The 16,432-nt window shown below is 45.1% G+C and overlaps 1 long non-coding RNA gene across 1 annotated transcript; it reads right to left on the bottom strand.

The window, feature by feature from the left end:
* Positions 1-21: 21 nt before the first annotated feature.
* LOC150051133 (uncharacterized) lies at positions 22-16,203 on the bottom strand. Its single transcript, XR_016538283.1, has 6 exons — positions 16,053-16,203; positions 15,753-15,887; positions 6,567-6,694; positions 5,640-5,808; positions 551-622; positions 22-158 (listed from the first exon to the last, which is right to left on the bottom strand). It is a non-coding gene; the product is annotated as an uncharacterized LOC150051133 (long non-coding RNA).
* Between the last annotated feature and the right edge of the window lie 229 nt (positions 16,204-16,432).

Genomic DNA, 16,432 nt, shown 5'->3' with positions numbered 1-16,432 from the left:
CCAAAAACAAAGTAACAGACATCTAATGTTTTCTTTTATTTTTTGTGGGCCAGAGAGATAGGAAATCACTTGGGTCAGACGACGAGGAAATGTGCAGGAAAGCGGTGCGGATGAAGGATGCCACTTGGCACAGGGTGGAGGCAGGTTTTGATTCCCGCCTGCGAGAGGCATGGGTGAAGAAGGTAACTCAAAGGGAGAAAAAAAAAAAAAAAGGTCACGATTGTAGGTGAAATGGCTAGAATACTTGCCCATGTTTTTCCCCCTATCAGGACACCCACTTAGCACCAGAGCTAACTTCTTACCCCTTTTGAACTCGAGTGTGTTCAGTTGTATTTTTTTGTATTATCTTTAGTAATACAAAGGAGTTACCATTTAGGAAAACAGTTTATGAATACAATGTGCTTTCATCAGTGTCACCCCTTTCAACATTCTCACCCAACCCTTCTTAATTTGTGGTATATACATTGAGTCTTGACTGCATTCTCCCCCCTTCTCCTCTTCATCAGTCTACCCCTCTCCCCTTAGTCACCAACCCACCTCTTGCAAGTACCTGTTTCTTAGTGCTTATCTTGAGATGCCTGCCATACTACCCAACCCCCTAGGTGATTGTCCATTCATGCTCCTGAGGGGAAAATGAAAGATGGTCAAATACATTTGAGATTTGAACTGTTGCCTCTTAACACAGTTAATAACAGAAAATAATTGTTCTGAAGAGACCTGTAACAATAGAACTCACTTAAGTTTGTTTAGTCCAGTGTTTCTCAGCATAGCACCACAAATGTTTGACAAATTCTCAAGTGATTTTTATCTGTAACCCAGCAAAGAAATCAATCCCTAGGGCAGAGTCCGGTGCCAAACGTCTCAAAAGGAATTTCAGATCTCCTGTTTTGGAAATGATTGAATTTCGGTAAGGATAGTTCCAGTTTTCTGCACATTCAAGAAAAAGTATCAGGCCTGGCACGTGGTTTATGCCCTGTAATCCTAGCTACTGTGGAGGCTGAGATCTGAGGATCACGGTTCAAAGGATCAGCCTGGGCACTGAAGTCCATGAGACTCTTATCTCCAAGTAGATCTGTGGCTCCTGGGGTAGGGTGGTAGCCTTGAGCTGAAGAGATCAGGGACAACACCCAGACCCAGAGGTAGGGCAGTAGCCTTGAGCTGAAGAGCTCAGGAACAGTGTCCAGGCCCAGAGTTCAAGCCCCACTACCCACAAAAAAAGAAGGAAGGAAGGAAGGAAGGAAGGAAGGAAGGAAGGAAGGAAAGAAAGAAAGAAAGAAAGAAAGAAAGAAAGAAAGAAAGAAAGAAAGAAAGAAAAAGTATCAGAAGCCATAAAACCTTTGGAAAAGGAACTGAACAAAATCTGACAGCCTTCCCTGCTCAAGGACAGTAACATGCTAATATTGCTGAGAAACATTATCAACCGATACTTATTTACAAAACAGTAGGAATTTCTTGGGGGAAAATGTAAGCTTGGTCAAAAGAAAATGAGGTTGTAAGAGAATCAACATAGAACTGTAGCAAATATCCTAGAAGGAAGTACAATATCTCTTTAAGTATCCAAGAAGAGTGGAAATGAAGCCAGAGTGTTAAGCTGTAGTGCAGGCTCTGCGAAAGTCACAGCAAAGATAGAAATGCTCCATCTGGCCTGTCAGGATTGCATTCACCTTAAGTCCTAGATGGGGCCAGAGGATTCACTTGTAAGATGGTGCCCTTGTGCTGCTGATGACTCTTCAGTTCCTCACCCCATGAATTGGTTCTAGAATGGCTCAGGTGTCCTCACGCTTATCTCTCCTCCAATGAGCAGGAGTCGTTAGAGAGTCCATAACCCAGTCTCAGAAGTCACACATTATTTCCCATGTAATAATTACATGGGTCGTCCCTATTCAGTGTGAGAAGACATGAGAACAAGATGCTGGGATCACTGGGAACCATCTTTTAGGCTGCTTAACCTCTTTTCTGTTCCCTATTATAGGATGGTCTGTCAGTTTCATGGCCAGACATATTCCTGATGGCAAAGGTAATCCTCGATGGGTCACCTGCATCTGGTTTGGAAAACTATCACCTCTGACAGGAAGCACAACCCCTGGCTATCCTGATAGAGGTCACTTGTAACCACAGGACAACTCCCTCCTCCCTTGGCCTATATTCATTGGTTATTTCAAGGAAATATGGTTATTTCGAGGAAAAATTATTCCTAGACTGCTTTCCACATCTGCATGATACAACTTCATCTCCTATCTGAGTCATCAACTGGAGAAAAGGTAGCTTTCTGGGCTGCTTCAAGGAATCCCAAATCTGCCCTCACTAGCCATATATTTCCTGTTCTCTTATCCTGAGGCAGTGGGTGACAGGTACGGCTTCAGGAGTGAAGCCTAACATCTGAGTCTAGGTGTTCAGGGGGAAACTCTCTGGTGGGTAACAGAACCAAATGTCATACTAACCCCGAATGACAAAGGTGAATAGGGCAAACCTCCCTTGTGACTGTCAGTGAAGACTGCATAAACCGAAACACTGAAGTGTTTTGCAGTCTTAATGCGAGAAATCCATATATGCAGGCATATGGCAGGGTGTATTCGGGGTCCCCCCAAGACACACTAGACTCCATGATTTGCTTGGAGAACTCGGCACAAAGTTATCCTCTTGGCTGTGATTTGTCACAATGAAAAGATAGAAGGCAAAATCTAGCAAAGGGAAAAGGTACACACAGGGGCAGTCTGTTAACTACCTCCAAAAGTCTTCTCTCAAGAGAACTACACAGGACATATTCCATTCCTCCAGCAGGGAGCTGTGACAAGCTTGAAATGGTGTATATCTGGAGAGCTTGTTAGAAACTCAGTACCCAGAGTTGGTTAATGATATAGGTACTCTATATAACATGTATCAAGACTCCAGACTCCCAGAAGGAAAGCAGGTATTCATTATATATATATAGGCTTGTACTAAGTAGTCCAGGCACAAAAAGCTACTTTTCAAGCCAAGGAGTCTTCCTGAAATCCAAGCTCCTGACCCCCACCAAACTCCTGAGGAACAGTCTCAAGGCTGCTATGACAACTCTGTCCACAGAAATGGTTGGTCTCAGCAGCAGAAATTCAGGAAATGCTTTAGAGGAGAAATGGAAGAGTTGATAATCAGCTTGAAAATGTGAGATGGGGCGTCCACCCCAGGGAGCCTTAATAGCAATTGTGAAGAGGATGGAATACCACCTTATCTTTGCAAGCACATGGGTTGTTCAGAATGGTTGCCATATGGGTATGAAGGAGACACAGCAAGGGTTGGTAAGACCATTTGTGATCAGCACCCATAGGCCCAAGTGTGCATGCAGGACTGAATAGGGATTCACTGAAGCTTAGTAGGTGGAGAGAGTTCCAAGTAGAAGGAACAGTACATGCAAAGAGTAATGGTACCATATTCATTAGCAGACACTGATATAACAAAATACCATGGGCTGGGTACCTTATACATTGGAAACTTTCTCACAATGTGAGAAGCTAGAAGTTCAAGATGTCAACAGTTTGGGGTTTTTCCATGCCTTTCGCCTCCATTCAAGCTGACTGCCTTCTTGCTGTCTTTTCATGTGGTCTACTCTTGTTCTGTGTACCTGTAGGGTCTTTGAGCTCCTCTTTCTATAAGGATACAGTCATATTGGACTAGGCCCCACACTAATGCCTTATTTTAGCTTGTCCGCATTTTTGAAAGGCCCAGGCCCAGTTTCCATGTTCACTCACATTCAAATCTTCAGGAAGCTGGGATTTCCATTTATAAATAGGACATAATTCAGCCCATAGCAGACATGTAAACACTTGGTATGACTGGAGTAGAGTCCTTGTGGGATATGTTAGAGACCATTCCAGATTGATTTGTCTTTTCCACTAAAATTTTTTTAAAAAGTGGGGAGGAGAAAGAGAGGACACAGGAATTTAGCCTAGTGGTAGAGTTTGCCTAGCATGCACGAAGACCCATGTTCAATTGCTCAGTACCACATACATAGAAAAAAAAATTTAACACAAATACATTACAGTGAGATCCTATTCTAAAAAAAATAGCAAAAAGGACTAGAGGTGTGGTTCAAATGAATGCACTAACGCTGGGCGCTGTGGCTCACACCTATAATTCTAGCTACTCAAGAGGCTGAGATCTGAGGATCAAGGTTCAAAACCAGCCTAGGCACAAAAGGACCTGAGACTCATCTCAATTAACCTCTAGAAAATAGGAAGTGGGGCTTGGCTCAAGGGTAAGGCAGTAGCCTTGAGCTGAAGAGCTCAGGGTTGGGGCCCAGGCTGAGTTCAAGCCCTATGACCCACAAAAAAAAAGTGGGCCAAAGTTTACTTAGTGGTTAGAGACCAGTACTTTTCTAACAGAATAAAATAGATTAATGCACAAATAACCAAGTAAATCACAGTATCATTTCTTAAGACTTCATACCATGTATCTGTCTGTGTAGGCATGCTGGTTCATGATGCAAACTTTGAAAAATTTGTACACTGTGGTATTCAAAATAGGATGGAGACTAAGCTCTTTCCTTTACTAGTGCTAAGCAGAAGGTTTTGTAAATCAGCATCATCCAGAGAAACAGAACTTTCCAGGTAGAGAGCTATATGGAAGGAGATTTATTTTCAGAATTTTTTTCACACAAGTGGAGAGGCTGAGAAGTCCTGCAATATGCCATCTGCAAGCCGGAGAACCATGAAGACAGTGTTGTTCTCAGTCCATGTGGGACCAAAGAAAGAGCAAGTCCCAGAGTCCAGAGACCCCAGGACCAGGAGCTCTGATATCCAAGGCTGGTGGAGCTGATGGGCCATCTCAGGAAGAACAAATTCGAGAGCTGAAGGTGTGGCTAATTGGTAGACTGCTTGCCTGGTGAGTGTTAAGCCCTGAATTCAAGCCTCAGTACAAAAGAGAGAGAATTTACCTCCATCTTCTGTTCTGTCTCACTGGACAATGACCACCCACACTGGTGAGGTCAGATCTTTACTCTCAAGTCTACTCATCTCCAAACTTCTTCCCAAAATGCCCTCACAGATACACCCAGGAATAAAATACTACCAGCATTCTGGATATCTCTTTTTCCAGTCAAGTTGACACATAACATTAACCATCATAGAACTGCTTTCATTACGCCCAAGGCATAAGAACTATTGTGTAAGCAGTGACCTAGCAATTCCAGCTTCGTGGAGCCTGCACGGCAGGCCCCTTAGGTCACAATCTGAGAGGCAGCAGAGTGAGAGAGACACCATCCTAAGGAAGGAGAGGATGGGTGCCAGTCCAGGGGCCAGCTGCTGGCCCTCATATCCTCTTCTAGCCTGGAATGATCTGAAGTCCAAAGCTGCTAGCTAGACTTGGAAATTGAGCGTCAGCTAGAGTCAAACTTCCACCACCATACCTGCCTCTCACCAGATGGGAACCTGTGAAAATAAGATAGTACAAGAAGGGCACAGCCAGGCTAGAGCCAGCACACTGGTGAACCATGATTAACATCTTTCTGGGGAAGGAAAGGAAAGAGATGAACAAAGACACACTGACTAGGCCTAGTGAAGGCAAAGCCTCCCACTGGGGATACAGTCCTCGAGCACCAGCCATCGGGAAGATGACAAGACAATGAGAGAGTCGGGGGGGGGGGTGGAACGACAGACTTTACCTACCGCTCATCCCATGTGTGATCCTGCTCAGGCTACTCCAAGTCTCACTCTCCTCATCTGTGGAGCTTGGCCTGAGTAACTTCCAGGCTGGGCTGCATTTCCAGAGAATCAGGACAGCTGAATCACAGGGTGGTAGCAGTAGCAGCAACAGAGGGGTGGCCCGCAGTCACAGCTAGCAAGGGCGAAAAGCATGACTTAGACCCAGCCCACAGTACTTCCCATTGGAATGATCACACGTGTGCACACGGCTTCTCTGGGCCTCCCTTTCCTTCTTCTCCAAATTATGAAGATGAGTGAGATACTATAGACCATGCTTGGTAAGTGGCGACCACTCTGCTTTTAAGGTTCACTCCTTCTGCCCAAACAGTTCAAGTTCTAGTTGCCAGATCAGTCAATCATTACTGCCAGGAACCTGATCTCAGGGAGCCAAGGCACAGCCAGTTGACCAATGACACAGTCAGAAGGATATCCTGCTGCCAGGCTCAGGGTGGCCATGACTTCCCAGCTCGGGAATAATGTGCAGAAAGAGATGCTAGTGTGAGTCATGGAGAGTGGCTTCCCCCTCTCTTCCTTCCCAGGCCCAGGGCAGCCAGAAGGCTGGCTGGGAGCCCCTGGCCTGGGGTGCCTGAGCAGAGCTGAGTTAGATTAAAGTGGGCACTTGGGCAAGAAAAAAGAAATCAGACCCCAGATGGGATGACCAGGAAGTCGGAGGAAGGAGGCCGTGGAATATTCAAGCCATCTGGTAAACACTGTTTATAGGATACAAAAGCCTGCTCCTTAAACTTCATCGACTGTCTTAAAGACATGTACCGGGGAAGGGGAAGGCAGAGTAGCATTCTGCACATGGAAATGTATTACCCTAGCCCTCTTTCCTTTGCCTAGTACATCTATTTTCCATTCCACACACATAATCAATCATATTGCACTCACTTGGGTCTCTGACACCTTCATCCAGTTTGCAATTAATCTTTTCCGCGCTATTCTTCTTCATCCCATGAGATATGTGACATTGGTTCTCAATTTTGACCCAGTTCCAAGATGGTCCCACCTAGAAAAGCCTTCAAGACTCTGCTTCAGTGAAAGAAGTGGAGCCCCGTGACACACACCTGTCATCCCAGACACAATGGGAAACCTAACTTAAGTGGATTGCGGTCCAGGCCTCCACATGAAGAGAAAGTGAAACACTATCTCAAAATTAAGCAGCTTTGGGGCTGAGAGTCTGGCCTAGTGATAGAGTGCATGCAGGAAGATCCAGGTTCATTTCCTCAGTACTACATATGTAGAAAAAGCCAGAAGTGGTGCTGTAACAAGTGGTAGAACTCTAGCCTTGAGAAAACCCAATGATGGTGGTCAAGCCCTAAGCCCAAGCCCAGGACTGGCAAAAAAAAAAAATGCAGCTTTAAAAAGGGATAGAGAAAAGGGTCAGTGGTAGAAAACAAATTGTAACTCTGTATGAACTCAACAATGTAACTTAACAATACATAAAAGTAGTATGAAAATAGGCACATCTAAGAAAAGATAATAAATCCACAATATTAATGAAAGCCAATATGGAACAAGATTAAAATGCCAGGATGGATACAGAAATGGAAATAGCACAATACAAATCTGACCTGGTTATTATATATCAAATTTTGGGCCCACAATAGTGCAATTTGCTTTCTAGTGCAATTTGCTTTCTGAGTGTACATAAAAGGACAATTCTTTTCATATAGTGGGTAAAAAGATTGCATATTTCCAAACACTGGATTTATTAAGAAAAAATTCTTCAACTGAAACAACCCATAAATTAATAACAAAAAAAACAATTTCACCATGACTAAACCTTCTTCATACTGTTCATGTATAGTAACTAAACAAAAAGATTACATTAAAAAAAACATATTTTCCACTACCTGGAATTTTTAAAACATATTTCTAAACAATTCATGTAACTATTAGAAAATAGTTTTAATTGAATGTGATTTTTTAAAGAAATACAATTTAAAACTCCAGGTATGTAGCTAATGTAGGACACAGAGGGAAATTTATAATCTCACAATGTATGTGGTACAAAAATGGATAGTCTGAAAAATCAGGGATTTGTTCTTTTGCATTAAGAACAAAAAGAGCAGGAAAGTATAACTAAGGAAAATAGAAGGAAGTACATAATAAATATTTGGCCAGGAGTACAACCTAGTGGTAGAGTGCTCACCAAGCATGCACAAAGTCCTGAGTTTGATTCCTCAGTACCACATACATAGAAATATCCAGTAGTGGCGCTGTGGCTCAGGTAGAAGAGGGCTAACCTCTAGCAAAATGTGTCCCAGGACAGTGCCCAGGCCCTGAGTTCAAGCCCCAGGACCGACCCCCAAAAAAGTAAATAATAAATATTGTAGCTCTGTAACACATAAATACACTGTAATGAAAACCAGTAAAGCCAAAAGTTAGTTCTTTTAAAATTCCATTTATGTGCCAAATTCTAGTGGCTCATACTTGTAATCATAACTACTTAGTAGGTTGAGATCTGAAGCTCAGAATTTGAAGCCAACCTGGTAAGGCAAATCCAAAAGATTCTTATCTCCAATTAAACAACACCATGCTAGAGTAGAGCTGTGACACCAAAGAACTGACAGTTCAGATGACACAGATAAAAATCCTTGAAAAATAAAACTTTCTAATGTCTAGTTTAAAAAAAATCCACCTTACCCAATAAACAAGCTAAATCTATTACATAAGCACTTCCAGAAAGAAAGAACCAAGTCTAAATGCCTTCATCAGTTCTCCCAAATATTTCAAGAATAACGCCAATCTTCCATAAACTCTCCTAGGGAAGAAAAAAAACAAGACCTTGTTTCATGACTCCTTTCATGTCACTAATATCATCTGGATAGAAAAATAGGATATTACAAGAAGGAAAAATTACAGGCCAGTCTCATTGTTATAAAACAAAAAGTAAATATTTGGTCTTTCTAAACCTCTTGGACTCTCAGTCACTCTGAGTGTCTTTTGTATGCAACTGAGATGCCTCTAGTATATGCCCCTCCTTCTTTAAGGCTGAAGCAGGTAGAGTGGTTCACCAGAAAGATCTAGCATGATTACAGAGTTAGAAGTTCCAATTGTGATTCCTGAGATCCAGGGAGAGGAGAGGGGAGGGGTACAGGCCTAGCCATTGAGTTAATCACCATTGGCCAACAATCCAATCAGTGATTCCTGTGTAATGATATACCTCCATTTAAAAAAAAAAACCTAACTGATTGGGCTTAGGGAGTTTGTACATTATCCAATCCATCAACAGTGCTGGGATAGTGGTATATATCTCATGCCTGGCCTTCTTCATCTCTTCCATTTGGCCATTCCTAAGTTGTTCCCATTATGGTATCAATAACAGTAAAGTACTTCCCTGAGTTTTATGAGTTGTGCTAGCAAATGATCAAACCAATCACTCAGAAGTATATGTGGCTTTAGGACTTGTGATTGAGGCTTGAAGTACTGGCAGTCACGTGGACTGAGTCCTTGAACCTGCTAGATGGATGCCAATCCAGATAGGTTCATGTCAGTTCTGAACTGAGTTATTGGACAGCTAATTGTTGTTGGAGAACTGAGAAATTGGTATTGGAAAGAAAAGAAAGGAAGGAAGGAAGGAAAGAAGTGGAGAAAGGAAGAGATGAAAGGGAGGAAAGGAGGCAAGAAGGAAGAAAACAAGGAAGGGAGGAAGGGAGGAAGGAGGGAGGAAAGCTCACTTCTAAATTTAAGTCCAAACTCTAGCAAGTCAAATCAAGCATATTCAAGGATGAATCACTCTCCATCAAGCTGAGCTGGAGTTTGGCAGCTGGGTTGTTGGTAGAGCACTTGCCTAGCATACACAAGGTCCTGAGATTCGATCCTCCACACACTCACATAGGAAAAAATAAATCATCAAAATCACATGATAGATACATAAATATAAATACATAAATATAAATACATAAATACAAATGGTTCAAAGGAGTAGCATCTGAGTCCTCCCTCCCCCATCCTTGCCTCACTCCCGAGCCCTTTGCAGGCCTCACTTTGCTATGACATAGCAAGGGGCTGTGATTTCCAGGGCCTCATGGTTGTGCACTGTTTCTCTCATCTCTGATTTTGCTCCAATCCATCTAACAAAACAAGAACCTGACACTTTTCACTGCACTGTTTAACAACTAACTGCTCTCACCTGCATTGGCAGCTACGGTGAGAACAAATACAAACAAGGTCCTTAGAAGATACTCACTGAAGATTCTGGGGCTGATAAATGTCAGAGCTGAGATGTGAACACAGTTGTCCAACTCTAGAATTTATACTTGTTTTGTTTTGTGGGTTTTGAGGGGCAGAGAGGAAAGGGGAGATAGGATCTGGATATGTAGCAAAGACTTGTCTCAAACTTGAGATCCTCCTACTTCAGCCCCCTGAGTGCTGGAATTACAGGCATGCACAGCCATGCCCAGCTGTGGAATCTGTACTCTCAATACTCTATGTCACTAACCCTGTGTGTAGGGAACCAATCATATTCCTAAGTGGGCATGTGTCTCATAGCATGAAAATGTAAATGACATAGAGTTAGGATAGGTCTGTCAGATCATACTCTGGTAACAGAGGTTAACATCATCAAGATTTATTTCTCTTATGTTAAGTCAAGTTGAGTAATAGCCAGTTTCCTCCCTGGATGTCCTGAATCAGGAAAACCAGAGTGTTATCAGCAGCTGTTCTTCATTCCATCCCTGGTGTCCTTTACCTCAGGTACAGGGGAAAAGGGAAACCCTGGAGAACTCACACCCCACTCCAGGATTTCAGCCTGGCGTAACCACCCACCTCTTGCACACACACAGACCACCATCATTTCTACTCCTGGCTCTGTGGTTCTAAGACAGCACATGGAGGATTTACTTAGAATGTTTGCTTCAGCCACAGAGGGTGCTCTGGAGGGAGGAAAGCACATGCAAAGGCATGAAGGTTCAGAATGCATGGTGCGTGAGCGAGGAACAGGGAGACCTAGGGCCTGGCAGGATGTCAGTGTTGTTCCACAGGCAACCAAAAGTCTGCTGGGAGGAAGGAATCACCTAGCTGACCTCGGCTGACAGGACTGTAGACAGGATGTGATCAACCATGTGCCAGAGATGGTGGACCAAAGAGCTGGGTATAAAAACTCCAGGTGAGGCCAGGCAGGGTGGCTCATGCCTGTAATCCTAGCTACTCAGGAGTCTGAGATCTGAGGGTTTGTAGTTCAAAGCCAGCCAGGACAATAAAGTCCATGAGACTCTTATCTCCAATTAACCACCAGAAACACAGAAGAGGCGCTGTGGCTCAAGGGATAGGGCAGTAGCCCAGGCCCACAGTTCAAGTGCCACACACACACACACACACACACACACACACACACACACACACACACAAAATATCCAGGTGACTCACTGAGACAAGTGAGCAAGGATGATCTCTAGAAGGAGCAGGGAAGTAGACTCCAAATTAAGAGAACATGATTGCAAGTCTTCCTGTCTCCCTGCTACACACATAGTGGTGTGAGCAAGCAAAACAGCAAGTGCAAAAATATTTTCTTTTTTGCCAGTCTTGGGGTTTGAACTCAGGGCCCAAACACTGTCCTTGGGCTTTCTCAAGGCTAGAGCTCTACCACTAGAGCCACAGCACCACTTCTAGCTTTTCTCTATGTATGTGGTACCAAGGAATTGAGCCCGGGTCTTTGTGCATGCTATGCAAGCACTCTACCACTAGGCCAAACTCCCACCCACCCCCCCCAAAAAATATTTTTTTAAAAAAAGCTTGAACTCAGGGCCTGGGAACTGTCCCTGAGCTTTTATGCTCAACACTAGTGCTCTATCACTTGAGCCAGAGCTCCACTTCCAGGTTGTTCCTTGTTAAGTAAAGATAAATGTCTCATAGATTTCCCTTCCCTGGGCTGATTTTGAACTGTTATTCTCAGATCTCAGCCTCTTAATAGCTATGATTACAGGCATGAAACACTGACGGCCAGTCCCAAACAAATACTTCTATTTGTGCCATGCTGTTGGAAAACACACAGAGAAATGTCTAGAAAATCCTACTATTGATATAGCCTGGAGTTCTGGAGACAAACTGAGGTTGAGGATGAGCCTAAGTCAAGGACTGGGAATAAATACCTCATATAGACTGCTAGCTCTAGTTTCACTATAGCTATTTCTTGGCAATTCCTCATAATCCTGTGCAACATTGTATCCGCTCTCTATTCACCACATTCTTTTAGGATGTAGCCATAAAATTGTGCTCTAAGATAGAACCCTGAATTTCCTCCCCTTCCTGAAGCTAAGGGGAAAAAATGTCAGTTATACAACCTCTGGCCAGTGATTTGACCTCTATAAGCCTCTGTACATTCATCCACTGAAGAAAAAATAATAGTACTCATTCCATCTATTTTGTTCAGTGTGGTCATGAGATCAAGCAGATATAATTAATGAATGTGGCCAGATAAGATGTTAAATGTGGCCTATCGTGCACAAAGCTCTGGGTTTGATTCCACAGTGCCACATACACAGAAAAAAAAAATGGGGACAAAGACACGAGAAGGGGTATCATTGTGTGTGAAGTAATCCACCTACTCTCTGTCAAATATAACTGTAACCCTTCTATTAATTACAATTTAAAAAAAAGGCAGAAATGATGCTGCAGCACAAGTGGTAAAGTAGTAGCCTTGAACAAAAAAAAAATTTTTTTTAACAAATAGAAAGCTCAGGGACAGTGCCCAGCCTTGAGTTCAGGAGAAGGGCTATGAATGCTAGTCCAGCTTGAACTCCATAGTGAGACCCTATCTCAAGAAAAAGGGAAGGGAAGAGAAGGGAAGGGAAGGAGAGGGGAGGGCAGGGAAGGGGAGGGAAGGGAAGGGAAGGGAAGGGAAGAAGAGGGGGAAGAGAAAGGTGGGGGAGTCAAACCGCTCCATAATGTCTAAAACAGAATGGAGGGGTGATGGTTGGAATGACAGTGGTCCTGTCCTAACAGAGCTTATTGATACCCGGAGGTTATTGATATCCCTTCTCCAGGGATCAGCTCTAAGGGAGAACAATATTATCCAAGAGAGCTAAGCAAATACTTCTTGTGGAGCCACATAGAGATGAGTAACACAGCCCAGGCTCAAGTGTGATCCATGGGAGACAGGCAGTTCCAAGCTGCCCAGAGGCTCAAATGGGATGGTAGTCATAAGACAGCCAAGGAATGCTTCCTGGAGAACAGGAATGTAGAAGGCCAAACAAAGGAAAGGGTGAGCCGGATGCCGTTTGCTCACACCTGTAATCCTAACTACTCAGAGGGCTAAGATCTGAGGATCTTGGTTTGAAGCCAGCTTGGGTAGACAAATCAGCAAAACTCTTATCTTCAATTAACCAGCAAAAAAAATACAGATGTGGGAAGTGGTTCAAGTGGTAGAGCACCTACCACGAGTAAAAAAAAGCCAATTGAGAGCACAAGGCACTGAGTTCAAGCCCCCGTATTGGCACACACATTTTTGGGGGGATAAGGGGAGTACAGACTGACTGACCTGGCTGTGACAGAAGAAAAGAACCAGGTTGGAGAGAGCTGATGGGAAAAGTTCTACCTGCTGTCTCCCGCTCAGCCAGCATACTCCTGAGGCAAGGAGGAGAAAAGAAGCCCAAATTCAGCACTTCATGGTGGACATTACTATTTCAATCTTTGTTGCAAAACCTGCATTTGCAGCTGACTGTGATCTTGAGAAACAGGTCAAGATCAAGTATACAGTGAAGGCCCTGAAGACAGCCACATCATTCAGTGCTCTGGACACAGTGCCAGCCTCTCAGATGGCACACAAGACCCAGCTGGGCACCCTGTGAAAGCCTGACTGCATGCTTTATCCACTCAGACACTTTCTTGGCTCACAGAATTATTTGGGACAGAACCCATTCACATGGCTCCACACAGATCTGCAGTCCTTGTTGCTCTGCAATGGCCTGGCAGTGTCTCAGGCCACTGGGGCAGCCTCAAGCTCAGCAGCAAAGAAGGAAGTGAAGAGATGAGCCAGAAGAAAGGGCTTGGAGGAAGGGTTACAGGAAACTGCTGGCTGCTAAGAGACAAGAAACCAGTTGTACGATCACTCCTTCCAGGGGGAGTCACTTGTCCCCTCCTCAACACGCACACACACACACACACACACACACACACACACACACACACACTACTTTTCTGATGACCAGGATTACAGCTTGTCTTTTCTCTCCTAAGGGTGCAGGTATAAAGAATTCACTCAGTACCCTATATTTCACTGGAAAAATTCACTGTTTTCTTACAGAGAGGCAGAGGGCGCTCAAAAACCAAATGCAAGGGACGGAAGTCATCTTTGCTTTGCCATTTGAAAATTTAAACTTCTCTGATAAAAATGTCAGCAGCTTCATTTTTGGCTCTTTTGTGCTTTTTTTTTTTTTTTTTTTTTTTTGCCAGTCTTAGGCTTGAGCTCAGGGCCTGAGCACTGTCCTTGGTCTTTCTCAAGGCTAGAGCTCTACCACTTGAGCCTCAGTACCACTTCCGGCTTTTCTTTTCTATGAAGGTGGCACTGAGGAATCGAACCGAGGTCTTCATGCATGCTAGGCAAGCACTCTACCACCAGGCCAAACTCCCAGCCCTCTTTTGTGCTTTTAAAAGAAAGAATCAAGAGAGTAAACATAATCAAAGCATTTCATATGGAGGAAAACAGAACAACAAAACCTGTTGAAATTGTCTTAAGAAGTGGGGAAGAGGGCCGGGAGTTTGGCCTAGTGGCAGAGTGCTTGCCTTGTATGCGCGAAGACCCAGGTTCGATTCCTCGGTACCACATACATAGAAAAAAAGCTGGAAGTGGTGCTGAGGCTCAAGTGGTAGAGCTCTAGCCTTGAGAAAGTCCAAGGAGAGTGCTCAGGCCCTGAGCTGAAGCCCAGGACTGGCAAAAAAAAAAAAAAAAAAAAGAAGTGGGGAAGACTAGTGGCCCATGTCACTAATCCTAGATACTCAGGTGGCTAAAATGGAGGATTATGGTTCAAAGCCAACCTGGGAATCAAAGTCCATAAGACACCATCTCCAAAATAACCAGCAAAAAGTAGGGCTGGAGGTGTGGCTCAAGTAAGAGAGCACCAGATTGGAGCAACAAGCCAAGTGAAAATATGACCCTATCTCTCATCAGCCTAGCATCTCCCCATCCATATTTAGTGTGATGTGGAGTATTGCAAAGAGCCCACACCTCCACCTCATACTCAAGGTTTCTTTCAGTCAGTAGGTTCCATACTCCAAAGATCACAGGACTGGAATGCTCCTGGAAACCAGACAGAACTCCCCGGGGGGTAATCAAATCTTCTACAGGTCTGTGGAAAGAGTGATCCAAAACCACAGCACACCCTTTTTCTGGTAAGCTTCTAATACCCCAACTTCATCACTGCCATCCATGGTCAAATGCCCAAGCCTGGGAGAGCAATTGACTGGATGTACTGAAGTATCCTCAGGGTGGACCCAGGCCTCAGGCCTCAGTCAGTCCACATGCATCAAGGCTGGGCACCGTTAAGCTGCCCCGGGATGGGTCACTGGGCCTTAGCCTCTAGGAGAGGGGAGAGAGTTATGCTTTTGTGCCTCTGCTACCTACAATGAGCTCTGAACTACAGTCACTCCACGCACACGCGTTGAGGGGAAATGATGTAAAATGAGGCTGGCAGGAAGTCTGATCTTTAGACTTCAATCAACCAAAAGGCCCCAGGGATGGCTGGTGGTGACCACCGCTTATTGGGTGAATGTCATGATCTGTGTGCAAATATTACACTTCAAGCTGGGCACCAGTGGCTCATGTCTGCCTGGGCACTCAGGAAGCTGACACCAGAGGATTGTTATTTGAAGCCAGCCTGGGCAGAAAAGTCTATGAGATTCTGATCTCCAATTAACCCGTGAAAGGCTGGAAGTGAAGGTATGACTGGAGTGGTAGAATGCTAGCCTTGAGAGGAAAAAGCCTCAGTACCAGTACACACACACACACACACACACACACACACACACACACACACTCTCTCTCTCTCTCTCTCTCTCTCTCTCTCTCTCAGACTTCAGATCCAGACTTGTCGACCTATAGGAGTTGTGAAGATAACACAATGGGTGTCTTGTTACCTTCTGTGCCCAGGAGTGGCTGCGGGCCTAAGGGAACTGTGGTGCTGGCGCCTGGTGGAGGCTCCCTGACTTCCCCTCCACACATTCCCACAAGGGGTGAGCAGATTCTTCAGGACCCAGAGGCTGCTTGCAAACCTGAACAAGGTTTGTATCACGACACAGGTGAATCAAGACAATCAGTCATCGGGACCGACAGCCCCGATCCCCCCTCCGGGCTCGGGTCCCCGCCCTCCCCCGGACTCCCCCCCCACAGCGTCCGCCCCCTCTGCCAGGGCCTACAGGTGAGGGCACCCCTCGTACCTTCTGCAGAAATGCCATCCTCGGCCTGTACTGCTGGCCTTGGTGTCGGATCGTCATGCTGGACCCCGGGTGATTCACTAACAGAACACGGAGGTGGGAGAAAAGGAAAAGCCACCCCCTCTACTCCCCCCGCCCCCCACCCAAGTTGGGAAGCCGGCCTGGCCTGGCCTACCCTGCGCTGGGCGGGGAGCGCAAAGGGCCGGAGCAGCCGCCCCGTCCGCTCCACTCTCAAAACAGCTGGAATCCGCGCCAGCCAATCAGGGGGCGGCGGCGCGGGCTCATTAGCATGCGCGGCGCGGGCGCCCGCCTGCCACCAGGGGGCGGTGTGCGGCTCACCTGGATTCGGTGGAGCCCCAGGTGAGACCCAAGGGTCAGGGATG

The sequence above is a fragment of the Megascapheus bottae genome, chromosome 17 (genome assembly GCF_031878675.1).
Source record: "Megascapheus bottae isolate mThoBot1 chromosome 17, mThoBot2.hap1, whole genome shotgun sequence".
In the NCBI taxonomy this organism is placed as follows: Eukaryota; Metazoa; Chordata; class Mammalia; order Rodentia; family Geomyidae; genus Megascapheus; species Megascapheus bottae.
The sequence above is the reverse complement of the archived record's forward strand: the minus strand, read 5'-3'. Positions and strand labels throughout refer to the sequence as shown.